Genomic DNA, 16,542 nt, shown 5'->3' on the forward strand with positions numbered 1-16,542 from the left:
ATACTACACCTAAGTAAGGGGTGGTTACACCGACTTACCCCAGCTGAGTGATCAGCCAGTTGTGTCAAATATGGAGGCCAGGCCAGGGGTGGCATAATACATGCTGCAGCCCCTGGTAGGCCTTGGAAGCACCTATGCCCTGGGTACCTGGGTACACTGTTACAGGGGCCAATAAGGTGAACCAGTTCCAATGTCGTTATGCACCTAAAGTACATGGAGTCCATTTTAAGGAGAGAGCCATTAGCCTGGGGCCCTGAATAGCAGGATCCCAGGCCAACTATGTCAAAAACCAGCTAAACACCAGGCAAAAAGTTTGGGGGTAACCATAGTCAGATTTCCACCTTCCTACAGTCGGGACCACCTGGAGGAGAAGGATACAGTTACTTGGTTTTGTTCTCCCAGATTTGGCCTTCACACGCCCTGCGGCACATTTAGGAGTGTGGGATCACAATCCCCCCCAGTAGGCAAAAGTTTGTGATACCGGAAGCTGGCAAGCATCCTAGTTGGAGAAATGTTTCCTCTCAGGCGGAGGTGCAAGCTGCAGGTGCTCTAGGCAGTAAGCCATGGGTGCACACAAGGCACAACAAGACCACTTGCATCGAGTCACAATATTCTCAACATCAGAGTACCTTGTGGTGTGAGTCCGGGGAGAGGGAGCCAGCGACTTCGGACAGAGGCGATGTTGGGCACTGTCATCCTCCCGATCTGGAGGTCAAAGACATTCTAGGCTTCCAGCTTGGATTCCACAGACTTGGCAGACCTCCCCCAACACCCCTCGGACACCACATGCTACAGAGTGTGAGCACAGGTTGCCGGTTGCAAGCACGGGTCCCTCAGACCTGGCAAAACTTCCCCTGCACTCCTCGATCTCATCATGTTCCGGCACCTCAGTTGGACGGCTGATCTTTATGAGCACACTCCTCTGCACAGTTTGATTATGATGTACGTCAGTACAGTCCTTGTCCCAATCGACGATCCCGTCCACCTGTTTTAGCCACACCCTGCACACTCCTTATGATCTCATGAAAATGGAGAGATCTTTTCTGTCCCTGGGATCTTGTCCCTGGGACTGGAGGCCAACCAACCGGTCCTTGGAGAGTACTTAGGGACCCGAGCCGTGACAGCAGGCAATTAACTGCCGACCAGCAACATCCAGGCAAAATCCACCAAATGATGGTCCCCTTCCTGGAGCACGACAAGCCTCAGGCAAGTCTGTGGATAATCCAGTTGCCCTCCTTATTGTCAGATTGGTTCCACTTGCTGATGTCCCAGCGTCAAACCAGCGTAGTATGGTTACAATCCCAAAAACGTCTTTAAACTCCTGAGGGCAGAGCCCCAGTAGGTATAACCACAATGGCCTTTGAAGATGAGATTAGTTCAAAAAGGCCACCTTTAAAATGCAGAGGCCCTCTCTAAATGTTGTCCTGTTTGCCATCCTGCCCTAGGAGGTTTGAACAATATCTTTAGTGGGGTCAAGATCCTACCCCTTGGAATGCAGGTGCGGATTCCACCCCCTGGTATCCGTCCTAGGAAGGCCCCTCAGAGTCAGAGGTCTGCAGTTTCCCTTGAGCCCCTGGTTTATGGCCTTCTTTCAGGAATGCACAGATGTAGCTGTCCCCCTAGGGTCCAGATGTGGATTGGAGATTGGCTGACAGGCATACAGAGCCATGAGCACAGAAAGGCCCATTTTACCAAAGTGACATTTCCACATTAGTAATGTCGAATCCACTTGCACAACTGGCGAGGATTCACCATTACTAACTCATTCATATCTGACACTATACTGCTACACTTTTGCACATAGGAAATACTACTCAGTAACCTTTCCACTAGTCCCCTCATCGTAATCCAATGCAAAAAGCTGGCCCTATTGTACCGAACACACCACTCTGTGCCATTCATGACCCGTGCATGTAATGCATACATGCACATACCCAACCTCTTCCCAACACCACACCCTGTCAGTAGGAAGAACTCGGATATAGCGAGAGACATGCCGAACCTTTTCAAGAAGCTTTTTAAATGCCAAGCCGAGTAACAGTAACCTGCAAACACAGGCCCCACCAGGCAAACCTGTGGCACATTTGCAGAACAACCTCCATGAGTTGCACAACCAGTGCTGCAGGCCCACAGACAAGCATTTGATTTGCATGCCATTGGTATATGTCTTACCCCTGGACAAGATGCTTACAGCTAACACAAATCAGCCAATCATGTATTCAATCACCATTATCTATATGACAAGCACAGGGCTTTGGCACTGAATGGCAGAGTCAAAAGCTCTCAAAGTCCCAAGGTAAGCACATAGATCAGCGGAAAATTAGGAAGGGCAAAAGCAAAAAATTGAAGGAAAGAGCCATTTCCAACAGTAACTAAGTGTATGATAGTTGCCAAAAAACAAAGTTAGTATCAGGTTCTCCAGGGAGCAGTTATGGGAATAAAGGACTCCTGTGATAAAACACAGACTCTGTGGCCCATAGCGATGCTGCTGTTTTAGTTTTTGCAATCCATCCTATAGGCAGTGTTAGCAATGTGTCCAGTAGTGGGGGTTACTGTTTTGGTTAGAGAAATAGAAACTTCCAGTTGAAATGGGTAAAAGGTCAGAAATATTGCTGATTTCATCAGGATAGTGCCATGCAAATCCAAGTAAAGATATGACTCTTCTTTGTCAAAGGGAATGTGTGCCATAGGTATACTCCCTCTGGCATTGGTGGGCAAGTGTGCTTAAACCCAGCAAGGGATGATTTTAAGATTGTGTTGGCAGTGATCCGGACAGTGCAAGAAGGGGCTTACACTGTTCAAGTATTTTTGATATCAAAGGCGGGTGGCAGGCAGAGTGTTGTTGATTTCTGGGCGCTTACCACCAGGCCGTACTAGGCATAGCCTCACAGTCTGAAAATTAACAAGACTTGCAGCAAAGAATCCCAGCAAAACCAATTGGAGAATCAAGTAGCTATGAGACTTCTTATCATAAGGAATCAAGTAGCTAGGAGACTTCTAATCACTTATGCCAGAGGTGGTACATGTGCACTAGCAATGCTTTTTGATTAATACAATTGGGATTGGGCTGTTGGTTACACACAGAGTGGACACTAGGAACTGTTTTAATAAAGTGTCTGATTTCTGCTCCCGCTTCAGAGCATAACAGTTTCTTATTGGATTTACCTTAATCTGTACAGACTCACCTATTAGCATGCAATCAACATCATGAGCAGGTTCAGTTTATAAGGTAGAAGGTACTAGTTCACGTACAACTGAGATACATTTTGGCAATGTTTAGATTTTACACCGTCAGTATAATCAATAGCTTCATACAACCGGCTCCAACTTTGTTTTCATTGCTTGTAGGTACATTCAAATATACATCATCACTTCTTCAATTTACCAAAAGATGTCTCCATAAGAGAGGTACGTCTGAACAAGACCTAATGTAATGGTGCCCAGGGTTATGGATATGGGATTAGTGATAGGATGTGGGATACAGGTGTTATGATATCCAACTGCTTCAATGGACATGCCCAAGAGAGTTAAGGGAATTCAGAGGATTTTAAATCTTAACTGCAAGCACCAGTATCAATAAGACAGGAGTCTTTCCATTACTAAGAACATATTGCACTTACAGCCAATCCTCACATACAGGATTCCAAGTATTTACAGCACAACCCTCTCTTATTGTGCTTTCCTAATAGGCGAGATTCCAATTTTGGGACAAACTGGTACATTTAGGATGCTTGGGTTGGTGGTGGGTGCTAGGCAATCCCATTTCCAAAGTCTGAACTATCCGCAATTAAAATATTAACAGCCAATGGGCAGAGCCATGTCTCCTTGATCCCTCTCTGGGCCTCACCCCGATCTCCCATTTCCATGCACACCAGAATTTGGTCTCTGCCCTCCTTGATTGGCTTTGTCTCACACATATTTCCTGAGTCCCTGGCTTTCCCTTGTAGCAGTTTTTTTAAATGTTGCATCAGCTTTGATTCACTTGATTTTTGGTGTTCTACTAGATGCAGATAGTATGAAGTTACTCCTGTATCTTGCGCAAAAAATTTGGGGCTAAAGCAACACAGGCATCCTCCTGCACTTAGTCCAGCTCGTGCACTACCAGACTATTGTTAAAGAACAATCAAGAAACTCAACATGAGATAAACCCTTATTTTGTTTACAATGACTAATTTTGAGTCCAGTCAGTCTTAACTGGGCACACATCAATTAAAACATAGATCAATGCCTCTCTCTCCAGAGTGAGATTGACTGTGTCATCAGAGGCCTCTTGAGGACAAGTACTCTTTCCAATCAAATTATCTTTATCTTCCTTCAATAAAATAAGACATAACAATTGATTCACATCAGCCAAAATAGATTTGAAACATTCAGATACAGTCGGTAATTTTTCACAGACCTTTTTGGGATTAAGACTGGTGTTGGGGAATAATTGTTTTATACTCACTATATGAGCAGATGAAAGGGGGCATCCATGTTGACCCAATCTTTGTTCCTTAGACCGAAATACTTTTGTAAGGGCAGGAGGTAATCTGTGGGTTGTAAAGGGGCAGTCTGGAAATTGCCATTTTCTATGTCACTTAAGGAGGAGGTATGTTGGACATTTTGAATGCTTTTTTAAAGTTTTTTCACTCTCCACCGTTCCCTGTGTCTTAGACTATCTTGGGTTATCATAGGTTATAATTGAGCCTTACCCCTTGCTGCTCTGATATTGGGCACTATAACAGTAGAATGCTGGGCAAGAGTATGTGCTTCGGTGAAGGTGTCTGTGGAGTATATCTATCACCTTGAATACGGTGCACCCTCATTTCAGTGCCTGTCACAAGTGCTGCATTTGCCAAATTCAAAACATCCACTGTACTCTCTTGCACCTCATTTGCTGATTCTCCTTTGACTGGTTGCACTGCAGGTGCTGCTCCACTTCCAACTAACATTATTGTTGCACTCTGAGTCCTCCCGTCATCTGTGTCAGGGTGACATGTAAAACGTCAAATAATACTGCTTATACATCATTACCTTTAGCACCTGGGGCTGTGTGGAGTTTGGTCCAGCCATACTCTTTGTTTGTCAAGTGTAGGCACCTTTCAGCACCTACACACAAGGGGCCATATTATGGTGTTAACCTGGGCTTCTATGGGAATTCACAAGGGTATATTATCAAGCCCATCATCGCCGCTTTTATCGGCAGTTTCCTGCCGATAAAAGCGGTGATAATGTATCGCCCTTTCTTGATAATATGGCCCTAGGTCCGTTAACAGGAGCAGCCCATGCAGGTAAGAGCAGTAGGGCGGGCGGTGGGGAGTCAACTGATGATGATGAGGGAAAACTACATTTAAAAAAAAGAACATCACTTTACTTGCACTAACTTCATCGCAGACTATTAGAGAAAACCTGATCTTGCACCAATTTGAAGTCTGCAAGTGTTTATTAACAAAAGAAAAATTAATCTGTGATTCAAAGGATAAGGAGACCTTCTAGCACCCCAGTGGGCGTAGAGCCATCCAAGCAGGGACAAGACACAAATTTGTATACTTTCTTACATAGGACCGCAATTAAGATTATGTAATGAGACTGAAATAAAGTCATTACACAAGTGCAGAATTTGAAGTCATGACAGAGTGTGCAAACAGTCTTTAAACAGAACATGAATGTAAAATATCAGCACTGAGCAAGTTATTTAAACATTTCTTTCCTACGATGACAGGCATGAGAGAGAGGCTTTATTCATCAGAGACAGGCACAACTTGGAAGCAGAGCTTAGCATGCAGAAATGTGGCTGCAGCAGTTGCAGTTAAGTTGACAATATTTTAAATGTCACCACTGGTCTGCTGTTATTTCCACACATCTCCATCTGCTGGACCTCATGGTGTTACTGCATCACTTCACTCACACTTTTGTTAGCATGCACTGATTTCAGTGCCACTCCTTAAAACGAATTTGTCGTCCATTTTGTTGTTATAGAATTAACTGTGGTGCTGCATGGCCTAATTCAGGACTCCCCTTGTTCTGTACTACTGAAACAACTGTACAGCACCCATGTGGGCTTGACATCTGCACAGATACTCTGATGGCCCTTCAGTACCTAAGTGTGATCTCTCCTTGCTTTGCATGTAACTTTTGGACACTTTACATGCACAGACATAATTTTGCCCATTCATCAACTTGTACACATATTCAAGGATCTCATGTTGGCCATGCATGATCTTACTTTTGTTGGTATAGACTTTCTTGAAAACTGTAACAGATTTATTGATGGTATTGTGTCAACTCATTCATTCCTCTTGTTCTGCCTGGAACTTGGTCTGTAAAGCTCATAGGGCCTTATTATGATTGGGTCATTGTTTCCCGACCCCTGTGTAAACTGCAGTTTGAGCAGGGGTCAGAACTAAGAGTGCAATGACTGTTTGGTCGGCCCTCTCAGGCTGCCCAAAGAAGTCATGCACACCTCCCTGTACCCAATGCAGGCTGCATTACAGCATGCATGGACAATATGCCCACCCCTCCAGCCCCTGGCTGAATGCCTTGTCACAGCGCTCAAAAACAATCACAATGCCCCATTGCAGCCTTGTGATTGTCTTAGTGGAGGGAGCTTGGCTGCCTGCTTCCTGTTACTGGAAGCAGACTCAGAAGAGCAGCGGCACAGAAGACACGGGACCCGGCCTCGAGGTAAGAGTTAAAAAAAATGTTTGCAACCCCCGCTCCCCCCACGCATCCCCGCCCCCTCCAGTGTTCTTTCACATGTTTCCTGCCTCCCAGTTGTCCAGTTCCCCCCGCAGCACTACTTAATGGCAGGCCCTATGCAGTGGGCGTACCACTGGTGCGCCAAAGGCAAGCCTGTTTTCATCCGACCTCCTCTGGACCGCACCCAGCACCAAGGCCCCTTCCTTGGAATGGCATGGGGAGCAAAAAACAATGGAGTTATGCCCAGATCTCTGTACTGGGGTGAAAGTTTGACATTGTTCAACATTCTGTCCATCAGTTGTTCTTCATGCATATGTTTACAGGAAAAAATGTAACAATGGATAAACTGCCAGACTAGTACACATTTGTCATATTGGCACAAAATCTCACCTCTGTACAAGTCGGCATTTCTGGAAACTTGGGATGAGTGTCTAGGTCACGCAAGATAGAAGGTGCCCAATCAGAGTGAGATTTTACCTTATTTCAAAAGTAGAATTGCATGATGTGAGGAGGTTAACACAATACAGGAGCATGCTGGTGGGGCTAAAAACGAAGGGCCTAATTATGAGTTTGGCGGTAAGGGATTGTCGTCAAAACATTATTGGAAACCTCGCCACCTAGATTGCAGCCCACCCTCCATATTACGATGTTAGCTGTTCACAGATTGAAAGACAGCCGGAGCATCACCGCCAGGCTAGCCATTTGCCAACTGCTTCAACGACGGCATGGGGAAAGCAGTTGTCGGAAGGCAGTACAGACAAGTTCACTGCTGTCGAAATTACGAGTTGGCTTTTCGTTGACCATTCCAGGTAGATCACCATCACCTGCTTCAATCAGGCAGAATCAAAGGAATTGGGGTGCATACTCACCCATTTCCTTTTCTACCCTCCCTTCCTCTAGGACCCACCTTCACAGCAGCATCAACAGTGTTCTCTTTTTGTGGCTAAGCTTTGATACATCTGGCCCTTGGTTACTCATCTGATATGAATGGACAGCTAAAATACATATAATACATCACACAATCATGTACAATTAAAAAGAAGCATTGGCAATGTCCATAAGTCCAGATTATGAATGACAGGGCCTCTGGTGTCTCTAATGGGTTTCCGCACTTAAAAGATCCTCATAAATGTACTCTGCCCTCATCATTGCACTCATTCATGTATCCACTGACTCATTTTTACATTTACCCTCAGACACAATCGCAATAAAACACATAAATTCAACAGCATATGCACAATAACATAAAGGAATACAAGTTTAAAAAAGAAAACATGCTGCTGTCTACACACGGAGGCATATGCATGCAATAACAAAACTAAACTTAGAACCAGGTATCCGTCTTGCAGAGGTATTGTAAATATTATATCAATGTTTTGAAGTTCCAGCATGGCTGCTACATTTAGACTCAATGTGTTTGCAATCTTGGAATGATAAAACAATGATGCAATAAGGACAATATTATGCTATGTTGACTTACAGGAAGTGGCGACATGGGATACAGGAGCTGTAGTATCATCTTAATATATTAAAATAAAAAGAGTAGAATCAATGAAATGAAAAGTGAGCTATGAAAGGAAATAATTTAAAACTAAATGACTAGCCAGCCAGCCCTGACACAGAAGCACACTAATTTTTAGGTGGGTGCGTGAATCTGCTCAGAAAATGCCTTCATTCACAGGACAAGAGACCCAGTGACTTGTGGGCTGAACCATTAGCCCATGCAGTACACTGTCATGGATGGAAGCATAGTATAAATGACACTAAGACAGACCAATGGCTGAACGTCTCTGACCCAGAGGCCCTCATGTACCTATATAGATATGTGTTTCTATGTGTCAATATATGTAATATGTAATGCTTTTCTTTGTTACAACATCCTGGTACACAACCAAGAAGATATTCTAGCAAGAATTTTTGCAAATCCAAATCGTTTCCCCCTAGGTTTTGTCAAAGGTGGTAACCAACATCAAAATCCTTCCCTACAAATGCACTGTGTGACATTGCATGTAATAAAATACCTGTCTATAGGCTTTAACTCAGAGAAATAACAATCCAACCTTAATACCGATAACCTTTAACATATGTGTTTCACAACCAATGTGTCAGGTCTACTGAGTTTATCATAACTTTTCATAATAAACAAATCAGATCTGTGGCATCAGAAATATATTTTCCTACTGAGCCAATAAGGCCTTTAGTTTTGATCACTGGCTTGTCACCAGAGCAAACTCAGACCTACTGTGTTGGTTAAAAGCCTTCAAACAAGCCAACCATCAGGTTTAATGAAATTACAAATATGTATATAAAAGTTGTAAAAAAATAGAATCCTTTCTAATTTTAATCTTAATCCTAATAAGGATTACCAATTATTTGATCTTGCAATTGAAGATGTCTCACTTATAAATACAAATACAAATATCTCGATTGCCTTGCTCCAATATCTTTATCCCCCTCGATAAAGGGATATCACGCTACAAAGTTATGAATCAGGATGCATCATTTATATTAGAGCCTTGAGTAAGGGCATGGCACTGAAACACTTGCTGACTGTAGAGTCTTAACATTAGAATATTACTTCAATAAGTGTAAAACACTTCATATAATGGAATGTGTAACAAAACTTCCCAAAAAAGAAGTTTGTTTGAAAGTATGAAATGATTGTAAGCTCATGTGAGACATTTAATTTAAGTGATACCCCAGACTGTGATGTTTTATCTGTTATCACTGGGCGGAGGGTACTTTGATTGTTTGGTGTCTTGACATATTAGGGGTCAAATGTGATTTCAGACTGTCACCAACGGTAACCCCATCTGCCTGATGTATATATTTCTTAATTAATGTGCAGTAGTTATTAGTGTGTTTGTGAGATACATGTATTTATCATTTAGCAAAGAAAAAGCACTGACTGGACATACATTTATTGAGTGTTATTATCGCATACCAGGAATGCCGATTACTTTCCGACACCACCTTCCCCAAGTAGGTCTTGGACTGCTCTATTTCACTACCCTAAGAGTGTCATGTGTTACAATAGGGTTCCAAATTAGTAACTCAATTTCTTACAATACCCCATATCTGACATTCCATCTTCATTTGTATTGTAATAATTGTGTTTTTCTGTACTTAGTTTCCACATTCAACCTCCTTTGAGTTAAGACTTGACAGCTCCTTCACAGCTACCCAGAGAGTCAATGAGGCTGAAGAGGCCAGCTTTCCATTGCAGACCATGAACACAGTTTTCTGGTTAGTGGGGATTACTTGCATTTCACTGTTGGTGTTCTAATGGCAGGGATTAGGGAAAAACCTAACATCGGGAAATTTAAATTAATATATAAATGGGATAATGGGTCATAAATAAATTAGTGAACCAATAGATATATAGTTATATAGAGCTGAAATAAAATATTGTGGAAACCGAAACGTTAATTCACACTTCCTAAACAAATTACATACTATGGGCAGAAACAGATACTCTGGAAAACGCCACTTTGATTAGGCATTGAAAAACGCTGTATGTCTGCATTAGAGCATATCCAATCTATATGCAAATGCACTGAAAGTAGATTGGGTGTGCGGTTCTGTGATGTTGTGAAAATTGGAATATATCTATTTGCTTTATTCAAAATTGTGTGATTTGTTTTACTGTGTTTGTGGGAAGGATGTTGACTCTTTATTAGATGTAGTTTAAGACTTTTAAAAGCTATTGGGAATAGTTGTATGCATTTTTTCATGTGATGTTGATGACATTTTATTTGTATTTATGAAGGTGAGTGGACTGTCATTGAAGGATTAAATCAAAAAATCAGATACAGAAATAAAAATTACACAAAGCAATTAGTTTACAAAGATACTTAGAAAAGCTTATGTGATCAGTAGTTAAAGAACTCAATCACATTTAAAATGTGTACGTTTTTTGAGATAGTGGCACACTTTTTCACAAGACATGATTGACCAAAGGTTTAGAGAAGAAAGTTCCTAACTAAAACTGTACACAACGTGATGTGATTCGTGTTCACTTCTGAGAAGAATCAAAAATAACAGATATTCCCAAAAAAACTACAAAACTTGTTAACTTTATTTGGGAAAAAATGTGATAACAAGAAGAATATTTCATTCAAGATTGTACAAGATTACGGCCTATTTCCAAATTGTGGGTAGGTACACTCAACATTTACTAATTAACATGTCCAGTTTGTTTTCTATGATGAATCTGAGGTTTCTTGATTGCGAGCAAGATGTGAGGTTGGATCCAAGGTCTGTGGGTCACCAGGTGGAGTCCCATGGCAAGGCGTTCTTCCAGAAGACTACCATCTCAGTCTTGTTTGAGTTCAATTTGGAATTGGATGTCATCCAGGTGGCTACTTCTGTCATGCATGGGTGTTTTGTCAGGGAAGGACAGTATTAGCTGTGTGGGGTCAGCGTAAGTAAGGATGTTTATGTGAGCTCAAATTACGTTGTCTAGCAGGGTCATGTAGATCCTGAAGAGGATTGGGTTGAGCGAGCGAGGGAAGGAGGGATATTGTGTCGGTAATCGATGAGTTAGGTTGGGTCAGATGAGGTTTCTTTAGGAGGACAGTGATGGCAGTTTGTTTTCATGGTGACCGTGAAAGTGGCTGTACTGATGGAGATATTGAGGTAAGTGTTGATGGCCTTGCTGATAAGGATTAATCCTTTGTCGAAGGAGTTGTCGGGGAGGTGTACACTGGGGCCATGGAGGGAATGGTCTTCATGATTGCTGTAGTTTCCTCTGTGCTAATTGTTTTACATAAGGTGACTGTGCAAACTTCCTTCGTCACTTGGTAACCAACTTCAATTTCTTTACATGGGCACTTCTTTGTCCCAAAAGATTTTTATCACCCGCTGAGTACCCGTGTTCCATACGGTATCTTTTCTTCTTCATCCTCTATATGGAGCCACTTAGTGCTCTACTCACAGATAATAGCATCTAGATTCATCATTCTGACAATGATGCACAACTTTGCTACGAAGTATCCTCTGATTCAGACAACCAACCCCTCAAACACTGCCTACACATCATACAGACTTGAATGTCCAGCACCTACCTGCAGCTCAGCCTAACTAAGAGAGAATTCCTGTCTTTTGCCAGGAACACCAAACAAAAAAACAGTACAAACCTGCCTCAATTACATGAACCTTGACAGCCTCATACCCAAACTATCAGTGACTGTCAAGCCACTTGCATTTACCCTGGACACCAGCATCACCCTGAAGGAACATATTGCCTAAAAACAAAGATGGCCTGTTACCCATTTCTAGCCCACACCATCTTCAAAACTACCTTCATCATTTGCAAAGCCATCATGACCACCCCCCCCCCCCCCCCCACATATCTTGCAGACAAGCTCTCCATCTCAGGGTGTTCTTGGCGAAACCTGCAACCAAGAGTCCATAGGACTACAGGCTAAGAGTAAAAACTGGAAAAATTAAAAAAGCAAGGCAAGAGTACATTTTCATCTATGCTCCCAGGATCTGGAACAACGTCCACATATCCATCAGAACCGTCCAAAAACTGCTCCATTTATTTCTCTGGGTGCTCAGACAAATTCACACTAATTCCTTTGGGGTCCATGTAAATCATAAGGTTATGAATCATTGTAATAGCCTACTCACTGGCAACCACAGCCAAACAAAAATTAATCAAGCATGATAACATATGATTAAATCTTTAGAGATTAGTTATTTACAGATAGCACCTTTTAAACACATTTCCATGACGTGCCGTACCAGAGTTGTTCCCATACCACTGAATGGATAGGGGCATAGCGTGAGGGGGTGTGTGGGGTGTTACACCCCCCCTAATAAATTTATTTTTTGATAAATAGTTTGGTGCAGGTGCTTTCAGTCGTGTATGGTGAGGTGATTGTCAGTTTTCACTACGAATTTTCTACCAACAAACAGACACAAAAGCAGATATACTCTCTCCCTCTCTGTTTTGAAAGTCCTCAAAAAATGTTGGTTATTTAACAAAATATTGTGTTTTCTCTCACTCAGTACTAATATCAATCTGCCCCTTAGGCCCCTCGCATGCACCCTGCTTGTCCTATAATGTATTTTAACATTATATGCCATTGTGATTGTTGGGAAAATCTGAAGCTCACACCCCCAATCCTACTGGCAAAGCTACGCTGTTGAAGATCTGAAGCAGTGCTATTTTACCAGTTTGGGCAGCTGTAAATGGTTGGTTGTCATTGAAACTTTAAAGGCATGTGCATATTTGCCCGTATATGTAGCAGTGTTTATTGAAATCACTAAAGTATACAACAGAGCATAATAGAGTAACAGAAAATACATTGGGCCTCATTTATGAAGGCCTTGCGCCACCGGTGCGTCACTTTTTCCCATTTTTAAAGTGACGCACCGGTGGCGCAAGGCCTTCATAAATAAGGCCCATTGTCTTGACGTACCATCAAGGGTATGAAACACAACCAGACAAATACATTTTTTGATCTGGTTCATTGGACTCTTTGACTGTGGCCTCGTGGTTGTAAGGTTTAGCCCAAACAAAATTATTTCTTGTGAAATGTAATACAGTAAGCAATGATCTAGAGAATCAACTTGATTTTTTTCGTTTGGATTGCAATTGAAAACAAAGCACGCAAAGTAGATTTAATTTTTGTTTCTCGTTAGGTTCACTCTCCTTTATGTTGCAAAAATACCCCCTTTGGGTATTTGCAAGCTTTTGTGAAGTCAGTCAAGAGAGCATTAAATGTATATAATTTAAAATGATGAGGTAATGAGGCTATCACAGATGTTCTTGCAGGCTGCTCCTCCTGCCGTGTGATTATTACACTCGGAGCATTTCTTTTGTTTGTTCATGATGCTGTCCTTATTGTGGAGTTTCCCCTGGTCTGGGTGCTTAGGGATGTTTTTGTGAGCAGAGATGAGCAGCCACAGGACTTTTTACAGACCATCCATCTAAGGATCACCTACAAAAGTTTTCAACTTGATTTGGAACAGGAGTGCTCATTTATGAATACAATATATGTGCATAAAGACATGTATAATTGAATTATTTTCCATACATTTCTCTGATGAACATAATACGTAGTTCGATTGTTGTATTTTATTGTTCTTTCATTTGGAAAATAAACCGTATTTAATGTAATGGCTTACTATAAGAAGATATATTCTCCGGCTGCAGCTATAATACCGAATGTGGAGCCACAAATGATGTATTGTACTGGGACATATATTTCGATGTCCATTCTTGGCTGTTTAATTCTCAGTTATGGCCAGGGGAGAATGATGAATATTTTTAAATGATGCATAATCCCAAAGCTAAGACAAGGGTATCGCGAGGAATTGATTTCGACTGACACATATTTCTGACCATTTTCTTGATCTTATATTTCCTGTCTACATTCCTAGCTATCATTCCCACCTGCCCTGTGCTGACAATCTTTGTACCTTTACTGAAAACATCATCTGCTGACACCACAGCCCACTTTCTCCCTTCATCAGTTCGCAACAATATTGAAAAACTGTTAATTCCTAGCACTCCAATTTACCTCAGGAGATTCATCCCTTGATCTTGTGCGGTTGGCTTTGCCTGGATTGCAGGACTGAGAAAACTCTGTTCATCACCATGGATGACATCAGGCTAGAGTTGGATTGTGTCAGTGTCTTTGCTCCAATCTTTTTTGATCTGACAGCTCCATTTGACACCATCCTCTATCCAGCTATCCTTGATTCCTGAGCAAACACAAACTGTCCCCCTCACCCTCATTTCATTTGCAATGCATACATCTCCTCTGTGGAATATCATCAGTGTTAATGCCTACTTTGCCCCATTGTCAGCCTTTATTAAAAGCTTTGATGTTTCATTTTGCTGTTAAGGAGAAGATGCTCAATTTTTTTTGTAGGTCTGTGCTGCTTTCATTCAAATCTGATATCACAGTTTTCCAATCCAGCGTGGTCTCATTGCTGATTGGATGTCTGCCAATTTATTCAATCTTAACTTTGACTAGGTGCAGAACCTTTTTCTGGGAAGCTGTGTTATGTCTGGACCACTGCCTAGTGACCATCGACCATCTTCTCTGCTGTTCCATACCCTCCGTAATATGGGAATAACCAATGATTCTGTGATGTGCCTCTCAAATGAGTACTATTGCAGCAATGTGCTTACTTTCAATGAAAAGCCTCAGAAACATTCTTCCAAGCCCCCATCCTGGAGGCAATTGCATATCCATGTAGAACGTTTTCTCCTCATTGTTAGGTGATGAGAATGCCCTTTACTTTGGACTGCCCAGCTTCCCCTTCAACAGACTCCATACTATCTGAGGTACAGTAGCTCATCCTTTCCTTGACCTGAGAAGGAGTTTGTTGTCGAGCCATGATTGTACCATGGAGAGAGTGTTGTTTATGTGCTGGTTATATTTATGTGATGAGATTTTGATGTAGAGCTGGATATCATCTGCATGAAGATGGTAGGCCATCTTGCTTGTTTCAGGATCATTGTAAGGGGTTCCATATAAAGGTTGAATAAGGCAGGATATAGGATTGACCCTTGGGGAACTTCTTGTAAGACGGATGCTGCTGTTGACATGGAGTTTGATTAGATGAGAGCAATGGTTAAGGTAGGAAGCAAACCACTAAAGGAATATACTATTGATGCCTGCACACTCTGAGAGGGTGTTTAGGAGAATATCCTGGTTGACGGTATAAAAGGCCACCGGAAGAGGACAGGCTATGCCATCATCAAGAGATCTGTGTAGGTCGTCAGTGATGTTCAGTATTGGCATCTCTGTACTTCATCCGTTGCTAAATCTAGCTTGGAAGGTGTCATGCAGATTGTATTTTTCAATGTGATTGTTGACTTGTGAGAGCACTTATTTTTCAATAGATTTGGCAAGGAGATGCAGGTTGGTTATAGGTCTGCGTCTGGCTTTTTGATTAAGGGGGTGACTTGGCCAAGTTGAAGGGAAGTCGACATGGAGCCACAGGATAAGACGTGGTTAATGATTTTAGTCCATGTAGGAGAGATGATGTGCCTGAGATTTTTGACAAGCGTGGTAGGGAGGGGTCACAAAGGTGCTATGTTCCCTTCAGGCATGCAAGTATTTTGAGGATTTCTTCTTCGAAGATTTTGTCGAATTATTCAGACCAGGCTGCATTGTTTTTTAGTAGCAACAAGTTAGGGTTAGAGTTTTAGATCACTGAGAGGGTGAGTTTGGGGGGACCACCCTTGGTTGAGGGTGAGGCATTGGGTGGACCCTTTTTGTTGGATGGAGGTATCTTTGGTACAGGGTGAGGAGGTGGAAGAGTCCAGTGAGAGTTTGATGTTTGTTACTTTTTCAGCTAAGAAAGTGGTGAACTCTTCACAGCGCTTAGTAGAGTCAGTGATTGTGTGTTGTGGGAAAGAAGACGTTTGCTGTTTGATAATGTTGAAGAGGTCTTTAGGTTTGTTTTTAGAGTGGTCAAGTTGGGCTCAGAAAAATGATGCATTTTCTCTGAAGATGTGTTTTTAGTATTTTAGGTGCTCAGTTCAGAGGAGTGGGAGATAGGTCAGTGAGGGGTGTTCTCTCCATGTTCTTTCAACCAGTCTAAATCATTGTCTCTCTTTGTTATGGTCTTTGTTGATCCAGGATCTGGATGGAATATTTCCTTATTTCTTGAATTTCAGAGGGCCGTCTATGACGAGGAGTTCTGACATTTTTATGTTGTAGTGGGAGTTGATGACTCAGCGGAGGTGAGGTGAGGTAGAGGTAGAATTTGATAGCTGACTATTGCTTCTAGCTCTGCCTGGGGTATTCGAAGTGTGTTCCTCGCCCAATGCTTGGGACGGATATTTTGGGAGTGGGCCTTAGGTTGGTTAGCATTGAGATTGAAAGGAATTAG

At 42.2% G+C, this 16,542-nt stretch overlaps 1 protein-coding gene across 1 annotated transcript in view; it reads left to right on the forward strand.

Moving 5' to 3' along the window:
* Nucleotides 1-16,542, forward strand: part of SYNPR (synaptoporin) — a 734,696-nt gene that overhangs the window by 412,518 nt on the left and 305,636 nt on the right. The window lies entirely within an intron of this gene.

This window comes from Lissotriton helveticus, chromosome 9 (genome assembly GCF_964261635.1).
Source record: "Lissotriton helveticus chromosome 9, aLisHel1.1, whole genome shotgun sequence".
In the NCBI taxonomy this organism is placed as follows: Eukaryota; Metazoa; Chordata; class Amphibia; order Caudata; family Salamandridae; genus Lissotriton; species Lissotriton helveticus.